The sequence below is a fragment of the Trematomus bernacchii genome, unplaced genomic scaffold, assembly GCF_902827165.1.
Source record: "Trematomus bernacchii unplaced genomic scaffold, fTreBer1.1, whole genome shotgun sequence".
Taxonomy (NCBI): Eukaryota; Metazoa; Chordata; class Actinopteri; order Perciformes; family Nototheniidae; genus Trematomus; species Trematomus bernacchii.
Window position 1 is genome coordinate 12541046 of NW_022987727.1, and position 24914 is coordinate 12565959.

Sequence of the window (24914 nt, forward strand, 5' to 3'; positions counted from 1 at the left end):
CAATTTGACCCAGGTGGCGGTTTTAGGTATACCAAAACCTCTGGCGTTTCTAGTGTTAACAGTCACATTCTTAAATAACATCTATTTAGACAAAGTATTTGATTTTTCTAGTCTTAACTTTTTGCATACATAAACGTGTATCTTACAGTTCCTTTGTGAGAGAATTACGCACAAATCAGTCATATCAAAACATTCTATTGCAGTATTTTATCTGTTTTATGTGCTCTATATATATATATATATTGCACTGTTGGAGGAGCCTGTGACCCATGTTTTTCATTGACATATCTACACTGTAGCTAATGGGCATATAACATAAAGCCTTGAAACTTGAAACTTAAAATTATCAAAACTGCATTGTCTCACTGAAACAGCCCTAAAGAAACCCAATTCCTTACAAAGTACTTTATATTCTACCAAGAAACCAAATTCCTTACAAAGTACTTCATATTCTACCAGTTGTAAAGTGTTGCTCACTTCAAAGTGTATCTAAAAAGTATCTTAGTAACAAAAACAAAAAGCAAAAAGCATTAATGTTAACAAAGCCTTAAAGGGCTGACTCCTGAGCTCCGTAATGTACCCCTAACATGGCACTTGGACTATTTACATCATCCAGGGATCAACACCAGTAAATACATCTCTCTTTGTCCGCTCTTCAAGCCTCAAAGGACGGACTCCTGAGTCTCGTAATGTCCCCCTAACATGGCACTTAGACTATTTATATCATCCAGGGAAACACACCAGTAAATACACCTCTCTTTGTCCGTTCCTTCAAGCCTCAAAGGGCGGACTCCTGAGCTCCGTGATGTCCCCCTAACATGGCACTTAAACTATTTACATCATCCAGGGAAACACACCAGTAAAATACACCTCTTTGTCCGCTCTTCAAGCCTCAAAGGGCGGACTCATGAGCTCCGTAATGTCCCCCTAACATGGCACTTAGATTATGTTCATCATCCAGGGATCAACACCAGTAAATACACTTCTCTTTATCCGCTCTTCAAGCCTCAAAGGGCGGACTCCTGAGCTCCGTGATGTCCCCTAACATGGCACTTAGACTATTTACATCATCTAGGGAAACACACCAGTAAATCTTCCTTATAGTTAATAAAGTAATTAAACAATAAGAAAAAGACAAGATCAAGGGGTCATTAAGATCTTTAAATTATTATTACCCTCTTCAAAGAGACTTCCTTATAGTTAATAAAGTAATTACACATTAGTTCACAAGCCATACAACTTAAGAGAACATCCAGTTCACAAGCCATACAATTTCAAAAGAACATCCTTAGTTAACAACAACTTCAGTGTTTTGGGTGTGGTTAACGAGTCGTTAGGGTGCTTCTTTTGTTTCCTCCAGAGTGAAAACTCTATCCCCTCATTTTCTGTGTAGGTGTGATATCACCCTGCATTGATATTCGGTATATGCAGCCTTGTATGTCTGGAAATGAATCATTCTATGCATTTTAAGTGTTTACAGTTGTTTCCACACAGAGTGAAACTCTACCCTTGCATTGATCTTCAGTAGACGAAGCCTTGTATGTTTGGAAATGAATAATTTCATTTCCCCCACACTCTTAATTCTATGCATTTTAAGTGTTTACGGTTGTTTCCACACAGAGTGAAACTCTACCCTTGCATTGATCTTCAGTAGACGAAGCCTTGTATGTTTGGAAATGAATAATTTCATTTCCCCACACTCTTAATTCTATGCATTTTAAGTGTTTACAGTTGTTTCCACACAGAGTGAAACTCTACCCTTGCATTGATCTTCAGTAGACGAAGCCTTGTATGTTTAAGCAATAGCTCACGACAGGCCGTGGTATATGGCCATTATATCACAGTTAAGGGGCGTGGTTCGGCCCGACGCAAAGCGGACAAAGGGGTCATTAGCATAAGTAGTAGTAGGTGTGACCTGTCACACCACCTGTCACTTTTTATGCATACTAATGTGATGGATGCCGCATCCCCTATACTACCGGTAACAAAAGTTTTTCGGGAAATACAAAAATAAACTTTTTATTATATTCACTAATGTTGGTATTTGCTTAGTTGTTCAGTGAATTTAACTCATTATTGTATAATTGTATATGTCGTCAATCATCATTCATTTTGTCTGAATATATTTTATTCAACATAACAAATTATAATTTCATGGTGCTTCTGAAATGTACAATGTCACTATCTTGGAATAAATAATAACAATAATGAACATGTTTAAAAAAAAGTACAGCATTGAGGATATGGCTTGTTAATCTTATATTTATATTATGGCTATTCTTTTCAGTTTTCAGCAACATTAGTGAATGAACAGTGCCTGTGACTGAAGTTCAATCGTCTAAGCCAAGATAAACTCTTGTGCAACACTGCAACAAATAAAGCCCAATATATTTCATATCTCAAGATAACAGCAATAAATAAAGGGTTAACACATGCTTAAGAACAACATAAAAAATGATGATCTCCTTTCGCATTTTCATTCCACCCCGACTCAGCCCACCTCCACTGAGGATGTCAGTTGATCGTTTTTAGTCGGCTTACCATTAGGACTGTCCCCTCTGTGGAGGTCGTACAGAGTGACTCGCCACATCCAGGCAGGCGTGAAGCGACGAGTGACAAGATCACATGTGGCAGGTCTGGGAAGAAGGAGCTTTGCGTGTCAACCAGAGTGGAGGGAGAGGGAGGCAAAGGAGCGAGATGATGGAGAGAACAAAGAACGAGGAGGAGATACTCAGAGAAAAGGCCAGTCACTGCAGGGGAACTGAGAGACTGCTCACAAACTGTAAATAGACGTATTTACAGGACTTGTATCCGGAAAACAAGGAAATAAGAAAACCGGAGTCTCAGGCCCAATCCCAAACCACGGATTATACATCCATGCTGGAGACCGGTCTCTACCATGGATGTATAATAAGAACTGGATACAGCGCGGGAGGCGGGGCCTCATTCATTCCTATGAGAGCTGCTCATTGGCGCATGAAGATAAAATGGCCCAACTTTTGAGAGAGCAAAACGTCACAGATTACCCGTCATGCCTGAGAAGTACCCGTATGTGCGCTCTTAGAGCATGCGCAACTTTAACCACGCACCCCAAAAGGCTTGTTCACATTAAGCACATCAATTTGCGTACATGTAACAGCACCGCGCGTTCATGACAGAATGGTACTGGATTTGTTATGATGGATTTGATATTAACGAGGCGGCCGCGGCAGTTAGCAGCTAGCGGCTAGCTAGTAATTATGCTAAGTTACACATCAATCGTTATGTACTTTTATATTACGCTGATAACAGGATCTAGTGATATCCAAGCAACAGAGCTTAATTTAGCATGATACTTGTGTGGGTTGTACATGAAACCACTTGGTAATATATACAAATGTATGTATTTTGAAGCCTGTTATGATCAATTGTGAGTTAAATCTTTATCTAAAAAGTAAAGCTGATGATGGATTACTGTGGTGGAGTTAAAATAACAATAGCCTATTTCTCTTTGAAATGTGATGGAGTAAAAGGATAGTAACTGTGATTATTCATGCATACCCCACAAGTAACTAAAACGTATTATACTTGAAGGAAAGGTGTAAAATGTTTCCATGAATACCAATATCACACACTACAACACAGACTATAACACCACTTTTTGTTAAATACCAACCATGTGTATATATATATATTTATATATATATATATATATGCCACTAAAACTGTGTAATATACCAGGCTGCTAAATCCTCTGAACTGTTACAGGATGTGTATTTTGTAAAATGTGTAACTTTTTGACTTTTTGAGCTCTGTACGTGTTTTCTTTTCCTTCTGACTGTTAGTAAACATATTTATTCTATATTTCCTTCTATATGTGTATGAGCTCTGTACATGTTTTCTTTTCCTTATGACTGTTGTAAGTTAACTTATTTATTCTATATCTTCTTCTATATTTGTATTTGAATGTATGTCACAGTCCTCTGTTTATTTATTGTTAAGCAACGCAACACATGGTTTTCAACAGTGGAACGATTTATGTGAATGTCAACAGCAACATCCCAAGCTTCTTTCTAGCCAATATTCATTATGTTGTATCTGTACCTTCAACTGTAACTGAAAGTTCAATTTGGTGTATTTTGTTTGCAAGTCTGTGTTCAACATACTACTTGGAGTACGTTTAACGCGGCACAAGTCTGTACTGAACATGGACACGCAAAATTCTAAACAAGTATTTTTTCATATCTGATACCAAATCTTGCAGCAATATTGCCACACTGGAGATGTATATTAGTTAAGAGTTTAGTTATTGTATATTTCAATTGTTATTTGTGTTAAATGTATTCAATGTATTCAACGTATTCAATGTGTTAAACGTATTCAATGTATTCAATGTATTCAATGTGTTAAATGTATTCAACGTATTCAATGTGTTAAATGTATTCAATAGCCGCGTTCACACCAAGTACTTTGCCGTACTTAGTGCCGGCACTTATGTGGCTTTCACACCGGCGCTTTTCACTTTCTAGCTCCTCGCGAGAGCTTTTCTGGTTCAGCTCCCGTTTCCCTTTTCAGCTCCCGCTCTGTTCACACCGCTCACACCGCTCAAGAGCCGGGATGGTACTGCGTCATTGCCTCATCGTTTGCGTCATGACGTAACCGTTTACGTGCCTGCTTCCTAAAACCCAAACCGCGCGGAAATCACAACAACAATGGCCGATTGTATTGAAGCGCTGTTCGCTGTGGTTATCCTCTTACGAGACGAAATGGAAGGCATCGGACGACTTTTCAAGGGACGACTGAATATTGCCATGAAGTTGTGTACAACCAACCGCCTTTACACCCCTTTCCAGAGAACGGTAGACAAGAAGGAGCTGACGTTAGATCTGCATTGATGGAGTATTTCAACATGGGGGACCACTAATATTACTGCAGTTAAACCTGATCTATTTTGTATCATGCCTCTTACAATAAAATCACTGGATCAGACTTGAATTGTGTTTTCTTTTGTATACAAATCACAGAATGTAAACAGATAAACAGGTATGAACAATATTCTTATAAAAATAGTGCATACCCAAAAGGTTTAGACCAGGGGTCTCCAACCTTTCTTCACCTGAGAGCTACATTTATTGACATAGTAGTCATAGGTTGAATTAAGCTACTTTTGTAAACATGTGAAATTGCAATCCCCAAAGTTTATCAAAAATCAATACTTCTCATTAAGGTCAAAGACAACGACAATTTCTCACATTATTATGGCCCACATACAGTAAGTACATCACTGAAAATTCACATAAATGTCCAAGAGAAAAATAAAATGTTATAAGACTTGACTTGTTTATTTTACATACAAATCAAAGAATGTATGAACAATATTCTTATAAAAATAGTGCATACCCAAAAGGTTTAGACCAGGGGTCTCCAACCTTTCTTCACCTGAGAGCTACATTTATTAAGCTACTTTTGTAAACGTGTGAAATTGCAATACCCAAAGCGTATCAAAATAAAAATAAAATGTGTGTGAGTGTGTGCAGTCACCTGAGCTGCTGTGCAGATACAGCTGTGCTCAACATTCATCAGGGATTGGTCGCTCTCTCTTTGGATGTGTTATGAACAATTTAGTGCTAACCTCAGCTTTATGTCATTACATTTGTGCTGGGTAAGGGCACAGTACATTTGAGTTTGTTTCCTTCACTTAGATTTATGTCACTAAAGAGAAATAGGAATACAATAAATGGTGTGCCTTGCTCCAGCTTGACAATGACACATTTATTTTAGATAACACAGGTAACGATTCCATTTAGCATAATTTTGTTTAAAGAATGCATGGCAGAATCAGACTTAGCATACAAGTAGTCATACTTGTCATCTACCACTGTTTTAGTTCAGTGTTTTATCATAGTGACATTAGCTAGTTTGCAGTGGATCACTGAAAAAATAAAATGTAATAAGACATGACTTTTGACTTATGTTTATTGTACATACAAATCAAAGAATCAGAAGTATGGACAATATTTGTACTGTATATTATATAATAGAGTATTTAAAAAATAATGTATACAAAGTATTCACAAAAAAGTGTGGAGAACATACTGTATATACTATAACTAAGTGTATTTAAAAAAGAATGTATACAAGTATTCACAAAAAAGTGTGGAGAACATACTGTATATATTATATAACTAAGTGTATTTAAAAAATTATGTACACAAAAGGGGCATGAACAATGGAGATACAAAAATAATGTCATTGTTTGCTGTTGGCCTCCATCACCTTCACCATCCTGTCTAACAAGCCAAGCATGTGGCTGTCCTGCTCGGCCTTTGCGATTCTGGCGAGTCCGTCGATCCGGCTCTGCTCGATTCTGCTCTGCTCTGTGACGTTGAAGATCCGTAGGAACTCAGCATTGCCGTTCTTTACCTCCTGAAGCATCGCCCGGCTATGCTCCAGTAGCTCTTCGTCCCTGGCTTCACTCCTCTCCATTAACGGGACAAGGCCAGATGACGAATCCCGCTTCCTTTTAACTACAAAGGAAAAAATAATAATGAGGTCAACACCGTGTTCATGGCATTCTATGAGGTGTAAATTATATACTGTGTAATGAAATGTTTTATTGTTATTATGGCTGCAGTTGCATAACTTCAACAACTACTACAATGACAATGCCATGATAAATGGCAACAGGGAACAGTATTACCATTATGAACACTGTAAACCTTACCCTGTTTGTTACGGCCCACTGGCTGGGTTAGGGTCACCAGAGATTCCTGGGAAGAGCTGCTTGTTGTGGCAAGAGACCCAAGCATGTGCACGGGCGAGACACGCCAACGGTGGTGGTGGTTCCGACTCACTGCACTCCAAACGAGATATGCCTGTAAACACAATATAAACACAATGAACAAAAGTAGCCCTTCAACAAATCATACATAGTTAGTGAGAAGAAAGAAGATACATTGGAGGCGTTCGCTGTCTTTGCCATGGGGATACCTTTGTTTATTATTGTTAGCATTAGCATGCTAGCGCATGGGTGCCCACCCGGTAGCTGTAGTAGGTAAACTTTAGCTATTATTGCCAGGTCTGTCTATAGCTACATGGTTTAGTTTATGTTGTAAAACAAAAAGGCACAAATAACACAAATCAGTAATGCATAACTCACCAGCATTAAATGACTCGTCCTCCAACCCAATTGACGAGAGACAAAGCGAATTCACGGTGCATCCCACACCACTCGTCGGTCTGTCTCCGAGGACCGAGTTTAGCAAGTCAAAATGTGGACTTGTTTTCGTACGACCGCTGCCACTCCGTCCGAGCTCTTTCTTTTGGTCCCGATAATCCTTCTTCAGTTTTTTTAATTTGTTGCTAATTTGTAAAATGCTACGATCATAACCAGCGGACGCCATCTCTCGCTTCAATTGCTGCAGAATGGCTTTGGCCCGCGTGCTCCCCTCCAGCTTCCTTTGTACCTCTTCGGAAGACCAGATTGCCACTAGGTAGCTGGTCTCTTCAGTGGACCACTGCTGCTTATTCGGTGTTTTGAGGTCTTCCATCGTTGTGTACAAACTGGATAAAACGCAGGCATTTTGTTGTTGTTCAGGAGGTTGACCCCGCCTCCGCCTCGACGGACGTAAGAGAGACGTAAGCGACGCCGCGTCATAGCTCCAAAGCTCTTGCCTCTGGACCGACAACTTTTTGGAGCTGGAAGTGAACCGCATTCCGGAGCTATGACGCGCCGCCGCTGCGGTGTGAACAGGAAAAACCGGCGCTTTTCAGGCTCTAGCTCCCAGCAGGAGCTGGAAAAGCGCCGGTGTGAAAGGGGCATTAGTGCCCCGGCACTTATTACCCCAGGGCACTTAGTACAGATCGCGTTCACACCGGAATAAGTTCCCTGAGGGAAGATTACGCAAATGAGCCGCTGACGTCACTTCGTCTTCTTCTGCTTTGGGTTTACTGGCAGGCCGCAAACCACTTCACGGTGTATACTGCCACCCGAAGTCCCCTTCCGAGTAAATCGCCAGAACGCCGACACCTCCTCATCTCCACCGCTCACATGTTTTATTTTGTGTTGCCATAAGTTAGTCTCTCTGCGTTTGTGCGCTGGGCGAATGCTAATGCTAATAATGCTAATAATGCTAATGCGAGGATAATCAAATGGCGGCTCGACAAAACATTTCAGAGTTTTACGGGGCGTGGTTTGTAATTCGCCCAGCCAATCAGAACTGGGGCACTTTTTTCCCCCAGGAAAGTACCATCTCTCAGCAGGCACTAAAAATGGGGGTAAAAGTTCCTTTTTGATGTGAACGCGACATAAGGGGTACTAACGGAACTAAACGCGAAAAGTACAGGGAAAAGTACTCCGTTGTGAACGCGGCTAATGTATTCAAAGTATTCAATGTGTTAAATGTATTCATTGTATTCAATGTATTAAAATAACTACACAAACATTTTATTTGTTAAAGTTCATTGTTCATTGTATATGTAAGTTATTTATATGTATGTAAGTTTTGTCTCGTGTGTATGTACTGTTTGTGATCGTTGTTCTGTCCTCACTCGTGGCCTGCACCTTGACGTGGTGAGTGGGCTTTAAACTAAGACAGGCCATTTATGTTTGAAATATCATGCTAACAAACCTGCAATTACAGAATTGAATGATAGTGGTTATATATGTTCATGTCTTGCTGACATTATTTTTCATCCTTTTCCACATAGCCTCTCAGATGGATTCCTGTTTCATCTGTTGGTTTGCCACTGTCCAGTGTCTGCCAGCTGGCTCCCTCTCAGAAAAGTGCCATCTTCTGTCAACAGGAAGAACTGAGCCTCCCAACCAGCAGTCTGACCATGAGTCTGACTCACTATATGAAGCTCAGCGCAAGTTCTTTCAGGAAGACTGTATGTATACATTCACTCCGCAGCTGCATATAATCAGCTCATCACGGGCATTCTCTTTAACCTATTACATTTCTGTGTTTAGTGTCCTGTCTGTCTGTAACTTTGTGTGGTAGTGTTACCACTGACAGGTCTCTCTTGCAAATGAGACATTAGCCGCGTTCACACCAAGTACTTTCCTGTACTTAGTTCCAGCACTAAGAGCCCCGGCGCTTTTAACCCCAGGGCACTTAGTACAGATCGCGTTCACACCGGAGTACTTTTCCCTGAGGGAAGATTACGCAAATGAGCCGCTGACGTCACTTCTTCTTCTTCTGCTTTGGCTTTACTGGCAGGCCACAAACCACTTCACGGCGAGTACAGTAGGTGGTGGTATGCACCTTAAAGTTGTTTGCAATCCGCTGCAAAACAAGAGAAGAAGAAGAAAAACTTCCCGCGTATACTGCGACGCCCACCCACTCGCTGTACATTAGGCATCTGTTGTTTACCTTCCGACCTCAGACATGATGGAGATGGAGTCGACTGAAGTTGTGCTGTTTGTGCTCATGTTATACAGCTTTGTAACTGAGTTAATGCAGCCTGAGCAACTTGCGTACAATAACAAAACAAGCCGAGCACGAGTGGTGGTGGAGAACGCTTTTGGCAGACTGAAGGGCAGGTGGCGGTGCTTGATGAAAAGAAACGACTGCAAGATGGACAAGATCACATTCCAGGTGGCAGCATGTTGCATATTACATAACCTTTGTGAAAGTAATGAGTACAGGGACGAATGGACTGCCTTACCGGCGACCCAGCTTTATGAGGCATCTGAACAGCGTGTAAATTGTAAACATTTTGACAATAAAGATGATCTTTTGTACAGTGCTTTTGTTTCTATTTTATTTTCCAGTCAAGACAGGCAACATTACAATAGTGTACAGTGTGGCAATATAATAACAATAAACTGTGCCAGGTGTGTTGTATGCACAGTATATAGGCTCAGCAGCGTACCTGTGCTGGACTATGGTGATCTGATTTATATGAATGCACCTGCTAATTGCCTGGTCAAGTTAGATGCTGCGTATCACAGTGCACTGAGATTTGTGACAAACTGTAAAGCATTAACCCATCACTGTACCCTGTATGCAAGGGCTGGTCTGCCTTCACTAACTGTATGGAGGCTCAGTCACTGGTACATTTTTATATATAAAGCCATGTTAGGGAAACTTCCATCCTACATCTGCTCCCTGATCTCACGGCGAATTGTAAGTGGCTACTGCCTGAGATCGCATGCTGTGGTTTTATTAAATGTGCCAACTGCTAGGACTGTCTTAGGGAAAATAGCATTTAGATGCGCAGCTCCACTGTCCTGGAATAGTCTGCAATTAAAATGGAAACTGAGCAATCTGGTGCCACTAAATATTTTTAAAGCTCGGTTGGATGCTACTCAATCGGAAGCTGTTGGTACCTGTGCATGTGGATAGTATGTAAATTGTAATCCCTGTAATGCTACTGTATGATGTCCTTTTGTTGTTCTGTTTATGTTTTTAATGTTTCATGTGGAACCTACTTGAGCAGGTCTCCCTTGAAAAAGAGATCAATGAATGAAATGGGGGGGGGAATTAAAAGTTTGCAAATCCCCATGTCCTCCTCAGAGGACAATCATAAAAACATTTAGTTTTAGGTCAAATAATATTTAAAATGATATAAATTATCATATTTGTGTATGTGCCCCTGCCATTCCTCCACAAGGTTGCAACATTGATGATAAATAAATGACAAATAAAGCTTTGCCAGTTTATAACCGATGAAACATGATGGTATCAGAATAATCACTTACATGTGATGTATAGGATGCTACGGTCACTAAAGATAAAGTGTCAGGAGAAATAAGCAAGCTACAGGATCTGTTTAACCGTAAATAGAAGTTCACCTTTTTAATGTAAATAAAATAGAAGTTGTACATGTAAATTAACATTATCAATATAAAATAAAGTGTCAGTTGTATCAAGACTATATAATAACAGTAATAACAATAATATAAAATGAACTGGTGAGCATCTTGTCCTCCGTTTCCTGGGCCTTGGTGAACAGCACCATCTGATCCCCGTGCATCGACTCTTTCACCACGGCACGCCGGTCCTCCAACGCCTGGGCGGTGTCAAAGACATTCGCATCCCGTGTCCGCTTTCCTAAGAGGGGAAAATAAGCAAGATACAAGATCTGTTTAGTCGCCATGTAGTTTTACAACATACTAGGAATGTCTTTTTGGTATTTTCACAAATAGAATTAAGGTTTCACAAATCTGAAATTGTGTTATAAAGAATGTTTAGCCTCTCTGGGATAAGCCAGTCCAGATTTGATGAGTCTAGGTATAGTGGTTTTAGATCAGGACCTGGTCTAATGTGGCCAGGATGCGAAAAAGCACTAAAATCTCTCTTTTTTGTATTTTCACAAATAGAATTAAAGGTTTCACAAATCTGAAACTGTGTTATAAAGAATGTTTAGCCTCTCTGGGATAATCCAGTCCAAATAAATCGGCTATGCAGCGATTTAAGAGGTTCAAACACGGAGGATTGTTCCTTTTTGAAGAGTGCTTCATGTATGCTTGAACTTTGTTTAATGTTGTTGAGGCAAGTTAAACATAAAATATGATGAATATTATGAAATAAACATGATTGTGAACATCAGTTCGATGCGTAACGTTCTTTCAAGACAAAGTTACAGTGTGTGTACCTTTGCGTTTGGTTGCTGGTAAGGACGACGAGCTAGCGCTGTGATCTAGAATGCAAAGCTCGCTTGTTTCCAATCCCGAGAGTTGTCCATCCTCGCCTGAAACACACGATTAGTGCAATGAGTTAGTGAAGCAAATTACAGAAACACTACACAGTTATTCACAAGTCAAAACGTTTATGGCCGAGAATATCTAGCTAGCTAGATGTAGCTAGCTCGGGGCCGGTGTTAGCCTAGCATGGCTAGCTTGATCTACTGAGCAAATAAAAGTACATCTGAGACCATTATTGTGCAGATTAAAACCCCAGTGCATGTAGTTGATTTTACCTTCGTCGTGGTAGTCATCGTTGGCCACTGAATCCGCCGTTTGTAGTCCTGAGTTTCTTTATTTTTAGCCGGCTGTGCACGATTCCCAGGTCGAGTGAAAGCTACTGAACTGGCTTCAGTAGCATTCCCTGGGTCGCATCCTCGGCGTAGATCTCCAGAAGCGCCGACACCTCCTCATCATTTCTTGATGCTTGCCATAACTGCTTTCAAAAACAAACCCAACGCTCCGTTGGTGCGTTGGGTTTGTGTAGCGAGGAAAAACAATGGCGTCTCCACACAACATGTTCACAGTTGTACGGGCGTGGTTTGCAATTCGCCCAGCCAATCAGCACTGGGGCACTTTTGGGGCACTTTTCACCCACAGAAAAGTACGCTCTCCCAGCGGGCTCTAAAAATGGGGGTAAAAGTACCCGAGATTAAGTACGATTTTTGGTGTGAACGCGACATAAGGGGTACTCACGGAACTAAACGCGAAAAGCACGGTGAAAAGTACTCCGGTGTGAACGCGGCTCTTGTGTCTCAATGAGATTTTTTTACACCTGTATAAATAAAGGCTAAATAAAAAAAAATTAAAAAAAATCTCCAGCAGCCAATCATCGTGCTGCAGCCAAACTTTAAAATGGTTCTCCTCTCTCCTGCAGTCAGCTGTGATTCCAGGTGTTCATGCTGCCGCCCGCCTCCTCCCCATCCACCTCCTTTCATCATATCCAGTGCCAGGAGAGCTAATCCAAAGACCTCATCACACCTCCTCGTCATCCCATCTCCTCATCAAATCCAGATCTTCAGCATCATCACCAGTGTCTAGACCCCGGGGGGTTCCCTATATGCTCACGGCTGCATTTCCCCCTTTAGATATACGATTTCAGGATCGGGGTCTAATCGCCAAAGACTTAACATTTATCATATGGCATGTGTCAATAAATGTTCTTTAAACAAAATGAAGTCTCTCCTGATTGAACTGTCTGGACCCCATCCTCAACTTTTTTTCAAACCATAACAAGCCTTCAGAGGGCTTTCCTGTTGATCATGTTTGGTGGATTTTTTAATAGAATAATTGTAATCAATATTATATTACCTTTTACTTGCTCGCTTGTTCCACTCTTTGTTTTCCGAATGCCAGGAAGTATTCTGCCTCACTTCTGAAGCAAGTGACTCGGAAGACATGTGCTACCAAGCAAGCGTACTCGACATTGAGAAACACCCTCAACCTGACCGGTCTCCGTCTCAACGCTGTGTGTGTCCGTCAGGAAACACACTGTTTACAAGTAGTTCCAGCAAACATCCACTGATAATTTGTGATGTCAACAACCTCATGATAACCTCATATTTTTTTAACTTAGGATCATACCTGTGTTTAATCTAGAAAAATGTAAATGTGTGCATTTTATTATAAAGTTGTGTATATTTACAGACTGTTGCAAAAACTAAGAAGCTTATAAAAATCAGGTTTAAAACTAAAAGAGCACAATTAAAGATGTTTGGAGTTTTATTTTAGTTATTAATTTTTATTTTTTGTCTAAGAGATGCTGATCAGAAACCGTTCTTACATACAGTTACGACATTTCCTGTTTCTGCCGAAGAGAGGGGAGTTTGTCCCAAAGCTTGCCGCTGTATTTACTCCCTCCATCTGACAGGAGGGAGCCTCGTTGAGCTGCGAGTGTCACTCCACGGAGTTCACTCCGTCACGGATGTGGGTTGCCATGAGGATGCGTCCTACCTGCTGATGATAGAGAGTGAGAGAGGTGACAAAATTAGATCAGGGGAGATTATAAAAGCCAGGCTGAGAAGGGGGCAGGGGGTCCAACGGTGCTAATATAAAACTGTGTGTTGCATAAACACCCTCCCTGCCTTCCTGCCAGGTGAAGTGGGTTTGCAGGATCCAATCAACGTATGCAAGGTCAAAGTGATGGACATCATGTACGAACAAAAAGAGACACAGAGGGAGGAGACATCAATAACATGCATGATACATCAGGGTCTCAACAACAAGGGTTCACCCTGCGGTCAGGGAATGAATCCTTAGGCGCGTTGCCACTTTGTAACCGCACTAGGCCGACAGATTTCTGGGAAAAGCTTTCAGCAAATGTAAATAAAAAGTCCATGGTCATTTACAGCAACGGCAACAAAATGTGTTAGTCAAGTATATTTGTTTGCCAAGAGACTGAGGATATGAATAGTTCATCAACCAACTGGAGTCTGAAACGAGGACTATACACAAAAAGTGATTTGCAGAGGATGATAGCATTAATAGTAGCGCATAGTTGCTTTGCTCGTCTGAAGGTTCGATTCACAAAAGATAATGGTGCTAATAATGCTACAGCGCAAGTTTTGCAAATAAATGCAATTTGTCATTCTTGCCACCTTCCCAAACGAGGAGAGAAAAAGAGAGGAAAGGGAAACATGTAATCCCAGAGTTTAAGAAAAGAGGGAGAGGAAATAATGTGTTTATCTGTTTGTCTAAAAATATTAAAAGGCGCTACTTAGTTTGGCTTTGAGCTAATTGCTAAGTAGCTGGCTAACACGCTTAAAAAAACAATGTGATCATGCTAATGTTTTCCAGGTATTTTTAACGAAGCTTGTTAGCGCTTTATCATTAGCTAATTAGCATCAAATACAAAGTGCAGTTGAGGCTAATGCAGCCGCGGCGTTATGGGTGGGCCTACTGGGCCTAGGCCCACCCACTCTGTCACTGGGCCCACCCAGAGCCGTATAATAGAAGAGTTACGACATCTCCGTTCACTCCAATGGACCCGTTGTTTTACAGCAATGGCGGATCGTGGAGCCATCAATAGTTCCCCGGAAGTTAGCTTGCCGCTGACTTCCGGGGGACTATTGACTCGAGAGGCTAGCAGCGCAGTAGAGTTGCAGCGTTCGTGATGGACTTTTAAAAGTAAGAAGACGTTTAAAGATTTATATTGCGGATATTATCAGCACATCTGAGTCAAATTAACATGTGTATTAAAGGATGTTAGTGGATTATCCCATAATCTACTCATTTAGGGAAAGTTTACAGATAACATATTAAGCTAGGATACCGGATAAAGTTAGCAACACACGTTAACCATGAACAGCCTATTAATCCGTTCTCCTAATGTTATTTCAATACAATGTTGTGGAATTAGAGAAAAAGGGCTTCTAAACGTGATTTTTTGTGGGGTGGAGGAATATAATATTAGTTAAATATAACATTGGGGCACGTGTGATTGTAATGAGTGGAGGTGGAGAAATTACGATCTCCATTTTGGAGTAGGCCTACAAGCTAGTATAATAAAGTTAACGTTACACAATAATAAGGAAGAGAGCTATTTGTGTGATACATCGCTATTGATATTAATTTAGAGTGCATATTTGAGACTTCCAAACAGTAAACAAAAACGTAATTTATGGGTGAGTGTTTTTTTATTACCTGTCTGTATTATGTTGCAGCTCAGCTGATTTTGAAATGATGGCAAAGGGAGAGGGACCTAAGTGATAGTGAAAACACAAGGTAAGTTTAATACTACTGTTGTATATAAGTAAGCATACTAAACATGTATTCTATCACTGTATTATATAAGTAATCTTGTTAGTGTATGTTAGTAACCTACTGTATGGCAGGTGGAGGGGCAGTGATGTTACAGGTGGAGGAGCAGGGATGTTGGCTGGGTGCTGGCAGGTGGAGGAGCAGTGGTGCTGGCAGGTGGAGGGGCAATGGTTAGTCCAAATATTTCCATTGCAACAACTAATGGGTTTGATAGCAGCTGTGGATTTTTTTGGGGGTTGCTGGATGTTGAATCTTGGCTGCTGTTGTTCCTCTTCACCTTTTTGGATTGGCTCTTGCTTCCAAGATGGCCATCTTTTAAGGGTTTATTTTTCCTGTCATTTCGGATTTGTTTTGCCTCGATTCTCAGCCTCAGCCGTATGAATCTTCTAATGATTTTGTCTTGAGTGCCTGAGCTTCTTTCTCCAAGACACCCACTGTGTTGGGGAGCTGCATGAGGGAGGAACCAGTCTTGGTCCTAAATAGTTCCTCAATTTGGTGAATGAAATCAAAGGCTTCTTGGGAGGGAGGGACGACAAAGAGCACCTGCCTTGAAGTCTTTTAAGTTCACTAAAATGCTGTTTTCACCAGAAGGACTCTGATCATTGTGCTCTGTTGCAATTTTGCATTTTTCACAGATGCTGGCAAACTTGATGACTTTGTGGACGATGTAGCCTGCAAGATGAAAGAGAATACATTTCTCAGTTTTTGTGAGGTGAGGTGCTGCTCTGTTCACCGCCATCAGCGGTTCCACTCTGACTGATGGAGTGATATTTTGCTCCACTGTGTCCAGGAAGTCTGCCAAAAAGCTACTGTGGTCTTCCTGATAGCTCCCAGAGCTGATGGTGGTGAGGAACTGCCCCACAGATATGATTCTCAGTGCATGATGGAATTCCACTGGAGTTGGGACAGGATTTTTAGACCTCACACAGCTGAAGGTATTTTCAAGGCAGTCTTGTGTGAACCTTGACGTTAACACAAACCTGGGACCTCGTGTTAGCATATCCTCCTGTATGGCCAAAATTGATGTTGTTACCATTATCACCCCTATTTGAACAGGCTTCCAACCTCCCTTTTGACCAATCTTCATCCAACGAAACAGATGGACGATGTTCTGGAGGAAGGTGATGGCCTTTTGGTACTCCTCCATCTTGAGCCTGCTCAGGGCTGTAATTGGATGGCGAGATGACATGAGATCAAACCAACGATCAACCTGCTCCAGGAACCACGCTGTCGTCAGGTAGGACAGAGGGCGGTTTTCTTGCTGCACCATGTATTTCAGCCCAGCACTTGTAGCCTTACTGAATACATTTAGAGCAAGACCAACCTTCATCTTATCAAAGTGACTTGGCTCGATGGCTGCTGCTGAAAGATGGGGAGCTATTTTTAATGCCATCCCTTCTTGAAAGGTCAATAAGTCCTTAATGGGGACCACTGAAACCTCGTTAGAGGGGAGGTTCTCTCTGTTTACAACATCCTCAGGAATTATGAAGACCTGCCCCGGGCTCTGTATTTACAGGTCCCGGGGTGCATCGTGGTGCAGGGGCCCTCCTCTTTTTGACCACAGGCCGATGCACAAAGATGGTGGGAATAGCATCTGCTCTCAGCCTAGTCTTGCCCTTTTTGGTCTTGACAAACTGGTCTGCATCAAAATGTGCCTGCAGAGTGACAGAGTCACACACACACACACACACACACACACACACACACACACACACACACACACACACACACACACACCACACACACACACACACACACACACACACACACACACACACAACAACTCAGTTTTGTCTGCCCACATACATATCCCATAGTAGTTGAATGCACAGTATTGGGAAACACTTCATACTTACTGGACATGTATACACTCATTACATACTGTACGTAAAATACGACCAAGAATGTGAGACAACTTTATCAGGGATGCAAACTCATCAGGTATGAAAAAGGTGACAAGGATCCGAGCCCCCCCAACCCCTAGGAATATCGGCTATAAAATGAGGAATAACAGAGGATGTTAGCAGTCAGAACAACTAAAGCAGCAGTGTTAATAATAACAGAAATGCCAAAGAGTCACATCTAATAGAAATATATAAAAGCATTTATTTTAATTGTGTAGCAGTCAGTTTATAATTTTGGCAGCACTGTTGAGCATTTTGAAAATGTATTTTCATGCCTCTGTGCAAGGCTTAGTCTTTCTATCTTTATAGCCACTGGTGTAAAGTAACTAAGTTCATAAACTCAACAAGTACTATACTTGGGTACAATTTTGAGATACTTGTACTTTATTTATGTATTTCAATGTTTTGCTACTTTGTTCTTCTTCTCCTCTACAGTTCAGAGGTAAATGGTGTACTTTTACTCCACTACATGTATGTAATACCTTTAGTTACTTTTCAGATTTGGATGAATGATGTGAAATATAATCAAGTGTTAAATCAGACTTTAGTTCCACCTGGAGTCAATTCACAAGCTACCCTGCAGTATACAAAGTCATTCAAACTAGCTGCACCTTTACCAGCTTTGAGAACACTTTCATGATCAATCATTATAAAACATATCATATATATTATTCTGAAATGGACCAATCTGCACAATTACTACTTTTACTGTCGCTACTTTAACTATATTTTAATGATAATACTTTTATACTTTTACTTGAGGAATATTTTGAATGCAGTACTTTTACTGTAACAGAGTATTCCTACACTCTGGTACTTCTACGTTTACTCAAGTACAAGACCTGAGTACTTCTACTTTTACTCAAGTACAAGATCTGAGTACTTCTACTTTTACTGTAGCTACTTTAACTATATTTTGATGATAATACTTTTGTACTTTTATTTGAGGAACATTTTGATTGCAGGATTGTTCCTACACTCTGGTACTTCTACTTTTACTCAAACCTGAGTACTTATACTTTTACTCAAGTACAAGATTTGAGTACTTTTACTTTTACTCAAGTACAAGACCTGAGTACTTCTACTTTTACTCAAGTACAAGATCTATACTTATACCACCTCCGTTTATAGCCTATGAAAAACACTATTAGAAAACGAAGGCTAAAGCTAACGTTAGCAGATAGTGACAATGTATGCTAGTTAGCTAGCTCAACGATAATATTGCGACAGAAAAACTTTTCAGTGCACATCACGCTCTGCCGCTCCGACAGGGAGCTCTGCTCTGAACACCTGAACGGCCCGTTCTAACAGCTGTTCACCAGCGGTCCAGTCTGTGCCACAGTGACTCCGGACCGCACAGTTAATATTAACGAACGCACCCGTAGGTAATGTAGCTAATTAAGCTAGACCATCATAGCGGAGCGGCAGAGCCTTATTATACATCCATGAGCAGAGCCGACAGGCAGGAAGACTCGAGCACACAGCTCGCGCTGCATTATAATATATAAAAAAAGAACACCATGCGTGTCATGATGGCACATAACAGCTCACGGCCGCAGATTATTCCGGGTCCCAGACCCCCCCCATACCCCGAAAATATTTTTATTGCAGATCTACATGAATCACACAAATGACCTATTTTGGATTCAAAACGGCGAATTTCGCCAAAAGGTGACAAGTTTGCATCCCTGTTTATACAAATTCATATCACATCCATTACTGATGCCATTTGTCATACTTTGTTAAACTCACAAATAATAAAGTTCCATAACTTCAGTTGGAAACAAAGACCACACCTTATCTCCCCAAGGCAATTTCCCATCCAATAGGTGTGCTATATAGGTGTGTATAACCCTTTCTCCTGTCTGTGTCTCCCTCTTTCAGCACAAGAACCAGAGGGGGATTCAATAGAGCCTGAATACCTGCACTGAGACCCTCACTCTGCACCCTGAGTCTCAACTCTCAGAGTCTTTCAAGCCTTTCCCTGTTATTTGTATTAAACCAAACATTAAGCTTCCCAATGGTGTGGTCTTCGTTTTGTGAAAAAGTGCAAATGCAGTGTTTGAATATGATTACCTCACATATTTTGTTGCGGTTGTCTGTTTTGATGGTTAAATTGCTCCTGCTGACTTGAGCTAGCCATTTTTTCCTCCTCTCTGTGTCAGTGGAGAAGCCGTACATTCTCATTCATACTCCTTTTTCGGAACGATTGGAGCATCCCCAGGCAGCACAGCAAACCATGGTGGAGACTATATGCCAGGACAACACAGAGGAAAAGGCACAGACAAACTGCATGACATGCTATTCAATGTTTATTGAATTCCATGTATTTACAATGGATGTTCCTAAAACAACACATATAACGTCATAATCATGCTGTTGATAGTCACCTGTTGGTCTCCTGTCCTTTCTGAAAGTCATAAAGATTACATTAGTCATTTAGATTACTTATGTCCTCAAGTACCATGGGATTACTGAAACCACCATGAATTAAAAAAATGGTAGAAATTAATCTAATCTAAATTTTGAAGCATTCCTTGCCATCCCCTCCCTCTAAATATATCAATAAACATTAGGAAGTGATGTTTAAGAAGATAATATTTGTTTTAAATAATTCAAAGCAATACACAACAGCAACAGGCTCTTTAACCAAGGCAACGTTAGCCTAACATGTATATGTTAACAAGTAAACTAGCTGTTCACACTATTCCTAATATTACCCATAAATATTATCAGATTCTATTTTATTTTTAAAACATATTGATGTAAATACATACACATATCGGTATGTTGTATAAATATTGCAAATCAAAACCTTTATTCACTACAAAAATCGTAGTCCGATCTCCGGTAATCATGCATTCAAATGTCCCGCCACGAACTTCCGGGGAACTATTGATTCTCCCTGAACCACGTGACGATCAAGCATTTTGGACTTCCATTGTCATAACTCTCTCTCTATAGAGTGGCGAAGTCACGCCCATCTACTTCCGGTCCATGGGACCTTATTTCGGAAAAATAATGTATTGAAGTCAATGGAGAGAGAAAACTTATCTTTCGATCCCGTTTGAATTGTGCCATGAATTACACATATGATGTTTGTCAATCTTAAAAAATCATTTCCATGTCAAAAAAGTCACAGTATGTCGTAAAACTGTTGAAATATAAGACTATGAAAAATATGCAACTAGAAAGACTACAAATCCCAGAGTCGCGTAAGTGATGTCACAATTGTTTTCCTCCACTAAGAGATAGCTAAGATCAGCACCATATAGATAGAATCTATCTATATGGCGCTGGCTAAGATAAGATAACTTTAACAAGATGCCTGTGTGCTTAGTACCAGGTTGTTCATACCAGCAATGGGTCTTGCTCGTTCTTTCGCTTCCCGTCTGATGAAAGGATCAGGAGTGTCTGGATCAAGCTAGCTAGTAGCTAGCACGTTAGTTAGCATTACAGCCTTGTCATTTTTATTAGCCTTAACATGAAGTAACATTAAGTAACCCAAAATGTTAAACAGTAAGAGTAGTAGTCATATTTCGTGAACCCTTTGAATAGTACTGTCACCGGTGTGATCATTCTATAATACACAATTTAAGCCCGGGGGAGAAATGCTAACGCTAACGCTAGCATCGGCGATCTTCTCTACTTCATGCTATCTGCACAAATGGTTGACATTAAACATTAAAACGACCAGGCAGTTCAGAGAGAATCAAAGGAAGGCAGGCAGGCAGCTTTGCATGACATTCTTCAGGACGTGTTTCATTGTGGTGATAGTGAGGGTAGTCAATCGTTTTGTTGACAAGACAGTAGTGATGGCCACATCGAGCAAACACATCGTAGAACGTCTCGCGGGCGCGCGCAGATGAAGGAGGACAGTGGACTGGACAGACACAAAAAATATACCGCACTCACTAACGATGTCACAACAATCGATGTTCAGGTTTTCATTTTAAAGAGTAAGAAGAGTCATCCTCACAGCAGGTGCCGCCTTAGAGAGACGAGATTGTGTTTAATGTTGTGCCCCGCTGAGCTCAGTCCCTCTGCGGGACGTAGTACCCGTTGCAGGATAACAGAAAATAGCATCCCAGTGCCGGACCTCGGCATAGATGACCCGGCGGCTACACAGCCAAATCTCATAAAGTACCCTCAGACACTTTTCGGACAAAAGAAAAGGAGCTCCGCCGCCCACTGGTATGACAAGTACACATTCTTGGAGTATAGCATTAGCAAGGACAGTGTGTTTTGTAAAATGTGTCGGCATTTTAGTGAGAGAGGCGGGGCCGGCGGAGAAGATACATTCAGTCGCCATGGTTACAGGGACTGGAAACATATCGACTATGCTCTCAGTAAACACGAATTCAGCGCAGCTCATGCAATAGCTATGGAGAGAAATACAAACTACAGACAGTGCGAGAAGTCTGACCATGGAACCATCCTCCATCAGCTACTCAACCCAGAGGGCCGACAGGGAGAGATCATTGAGAAAAACACGTAAAGTTTTACCGGACATAATTCTCACGTGTGCAAAGCAAGAGATTCCTCATTTCATATTGAGACTAAATATCTAGGAAAATGATTAAGAAACGTAGAGCTAAAATGTCATGCCATTTGCAACTACCAGAGCGCACCCTGATGCGGCAAATCAGCAAAGCTTATGAGTGTGAAGCAACAGTATCTGCTGCCCAGCTGCTTTAGTATGAAACGTATACTTCAGCTCATGAAAGCTCTGCAGTATCAGAAGGAAGTAGCCTAATGATAAATCTGCAGCCTCTGAAAAGTGCCGCGTCAGAGAACCAGTGCCTTTTAAGGCCCAGACACACCAGGCCGATATCGGCCGTCTTCAGTTGTCTGGCAATGAAGCGTGCCCTGTCGCCCAAAGTCAATTTGGTGTGTCCCGAACCCTCGGCCGTGACTCGCCTTATTTGGCCTTTCACGGTCGACACAAGCTATCGGGCCAAGAAACCACTCTGATCAGCTGTTCAGCTAGCAAATGAGAAGCGAAACGGAAGTGAGGGACGTAAACAAACGATTTAAGAAGGCACAGGACAGCAGCTAAACCCCAGCAGGTGATACTTAAAGACATCAAACATAGCCCTTAAATGTCCTCTCTTACTGTACCTCCCACACATAGCAGGGACATCTCTGATATCGGCGGGAGCGTCCCCGGCTGTCCTCTGCTGAGAGCTCCGTGATTTGTTTGGTCAAGTCCGGTTTTTCATCTCATCGGTTTATTTGTCAGTATAAAGTTGCAGGATTAGTCTCAAGTACCTCAACATTGTCCTTAAGTACAGTGTCTAAGTAAATGAGATAGTGTCTACTGCTGTTCATTTACCTATTGTGAGTCGCCTCGGATAAAAGCATCACATGGAAATGTAAATTTAGCAAGAAGTGGCCATTATTACATTACATACATTACTACATTGCTGACTCAATAAACTACACACCCACCAGAACACTGCGATCATCAGATGCAGGTCTATTAACTGTGATTTTATAGTATGTCTGCACTTTATGTGCTCATTTCATCATTCATGTATTTTTATATTCTAAAACATGTTTTCGATGGACGAGAGTGAAAATGGAACGCACACGCTATTTGTTGTTTGTTTATATCACAGTCTGTTCTTCTTCTCTGTCTTCCGGGTGTTGCCTATTTTGAATGACGAATACACACTAGCCTGCTGGTAAGGAGAGTTATTTCCACTCACGCATGCGCAGTTCGTACGTGCTCGGCTGAAGTCTTTGCGGTGTGTTCCAGTGCGACACATGGCCAAGACCAGTGACGTGCGGTGAGGTTCATGGCTGGTGAGGCACTGACTCACTGAGTCAGATTTACAAATATTATATTTTGACCTTAATCGAAATATTCGGTTATTTTCAAAAGCTTTTTTAGTCTGATGCTTTGATTCATTTTAAACAGACCGTTCAACAAAAGGATACCCAAAATCTAAATATTGGATTGTTCTTTCTTAGTAAGATCCCATTTTCATTACAAATGTGGTCTTACCTTGACTTGAAGATGAAGTCCATGCTATCCTTCTGGACAACAATCTCTATTACTTTTTTGTAAAAGTCCTCCTTATCTTCCTGTAGTTTCAAAAGTCTAGTTTGTTGTTTGCTCTACCGTCTCTGCGTAGAATAACAGTAGCAACAAGAACCTGTGGGCTCACGTGCGCCCCCTTCTGTGCGGCAGAGGTTATGGCTGCCTCCCCTGGTGCTTTTTTCATTGCCGTTGTATGATGAGACCAGCGAGCCTAAATATCATACGTGAAATAAGTTATTTAGAGACTATGGATGGCGAGGATAAATGTAATAAAGGGATCTACAAACATTACATTGGTGACCTACAGTGAGATGGTAACAGGCATGCGCTTAGGGCCCACTTTCCAGCCAGTTTCTGTGGGGTGACGCATTCTGAGGTGAGGCAGATCTCATCTGTGCCTCACCTCACCCCACAGTAACTGGCTTGAGCGCGCTCACAAAATAAGTGCCCGCGCTAAATTAGTGCCCGTGCTCCAGCAAGTTACTGTGGGCTTACAAGAGGCAGAGCTCGTCCCTGCCTCACTTCTCATCGCTCCCGTAGCGGAGCTTGGCAAATTTGCTGATTTTGACTATAAAAAGCGATTGGAATCATACATAAATCACATTTACAACACAGATCAGTGGAGACATTTTATTATTATTACTATTTAGCTTTTCTTTTGTTGTTTTTCTGTTACATTGGAGTATGACAGGTGAGGCTCTGCCTCCCCTGCCTTCCCTGACTGCACGTCGCTGGCCAAGACGCAGGAGAACTTGCCGATGCAACAGTCGGTGTCGGTGTCGGCGAGTTCTCTGGTGACTGCCTGGTGTGTCAGGGCCTTTATGCACGGCCGCTCACTTCGCTAGATCCGCTAAAGGACAGCAGGCTGCAGTCTAACCACACAGACACACATCAGGTGTTCGCTCATTATTCCATATTCTGCCGTTGTATGCTCTTTGTTTCTAAACGTATCAATGTATTGTGAACCAAAACTAAATAACATGCAGTATAACATTTATTTTCACTCATTGCGGCGTGCCGCTTAATCATTTAAAGGGGACCTATCATGCAAAATGCACTTTTGCACGTCTTTTATACATGAATATGTGTCCCCGGTGTTCCAGGGAACTCACCAAGTGTCAGAAAACACAACCCTCTCTATTTTCCTCCATACCCAAATCTCTAAAAAAGGGGCTGCAACGGATCTGATACAGACTGATCCAGATTTGAACACTTCTATGTTGTCACAGAAGTGGCGCTACGGCTATTGGGCCAACTCTCCACCTATCAGGGGAATGTGGGGTTGGGCCACGGCCGGCCATTGCCGCTCGAAAGTGCTGGAGACGCTTTAGTACATATGCCAGGCCTGTAAGTGGCGCTGTAGTCTGCCACAAAAGCAGCGAAGAAGACTTCCCGCCCATAGTTACCATGGTTACCCTTCTGTTTATTCTCCGCTGTGGCTTTTTTTCTCCCTCCCCGAGGCAAGCGTTTGCTCCCGCTGCTTTAATTCAATGCAATCCCTCCCCGTCGAGGCAAGCACTGTAATTCTCTCCGGTTA

At 41.5% G+C, this 24914-nt stretch overlaps 1 long non-coding RNA gene across 2 annotated transcripts; it reads left to right on the forward strand.

The window, feature by feature from the left end:
- The first annotated feature begins 15865 nt into the window (after positions 1-15865).
- LOC117494407 lies at positions 15866-16911 on the forward strand. 2 transcript variants are annotated; one of them, XR_004557067.1, is made up of 4 exons: positions 15866-15922; positions 16063-16139; positions 16218-16362; positions 16527-16911. It is a non-coding gene; the product is annotated as an uncharacterized LOC117494407 (long non-coding RNA). The 2 variants fall into 2 exon arrangements; XR_004557068.1 differs by lacking the exon at positions 15866-15922 and having other exon boundaries at positions 16112-16139; positions 16255-16362.
- The last annotated feature ends 8003 nt before the right edge of the window (positions 16912-24914 follow it).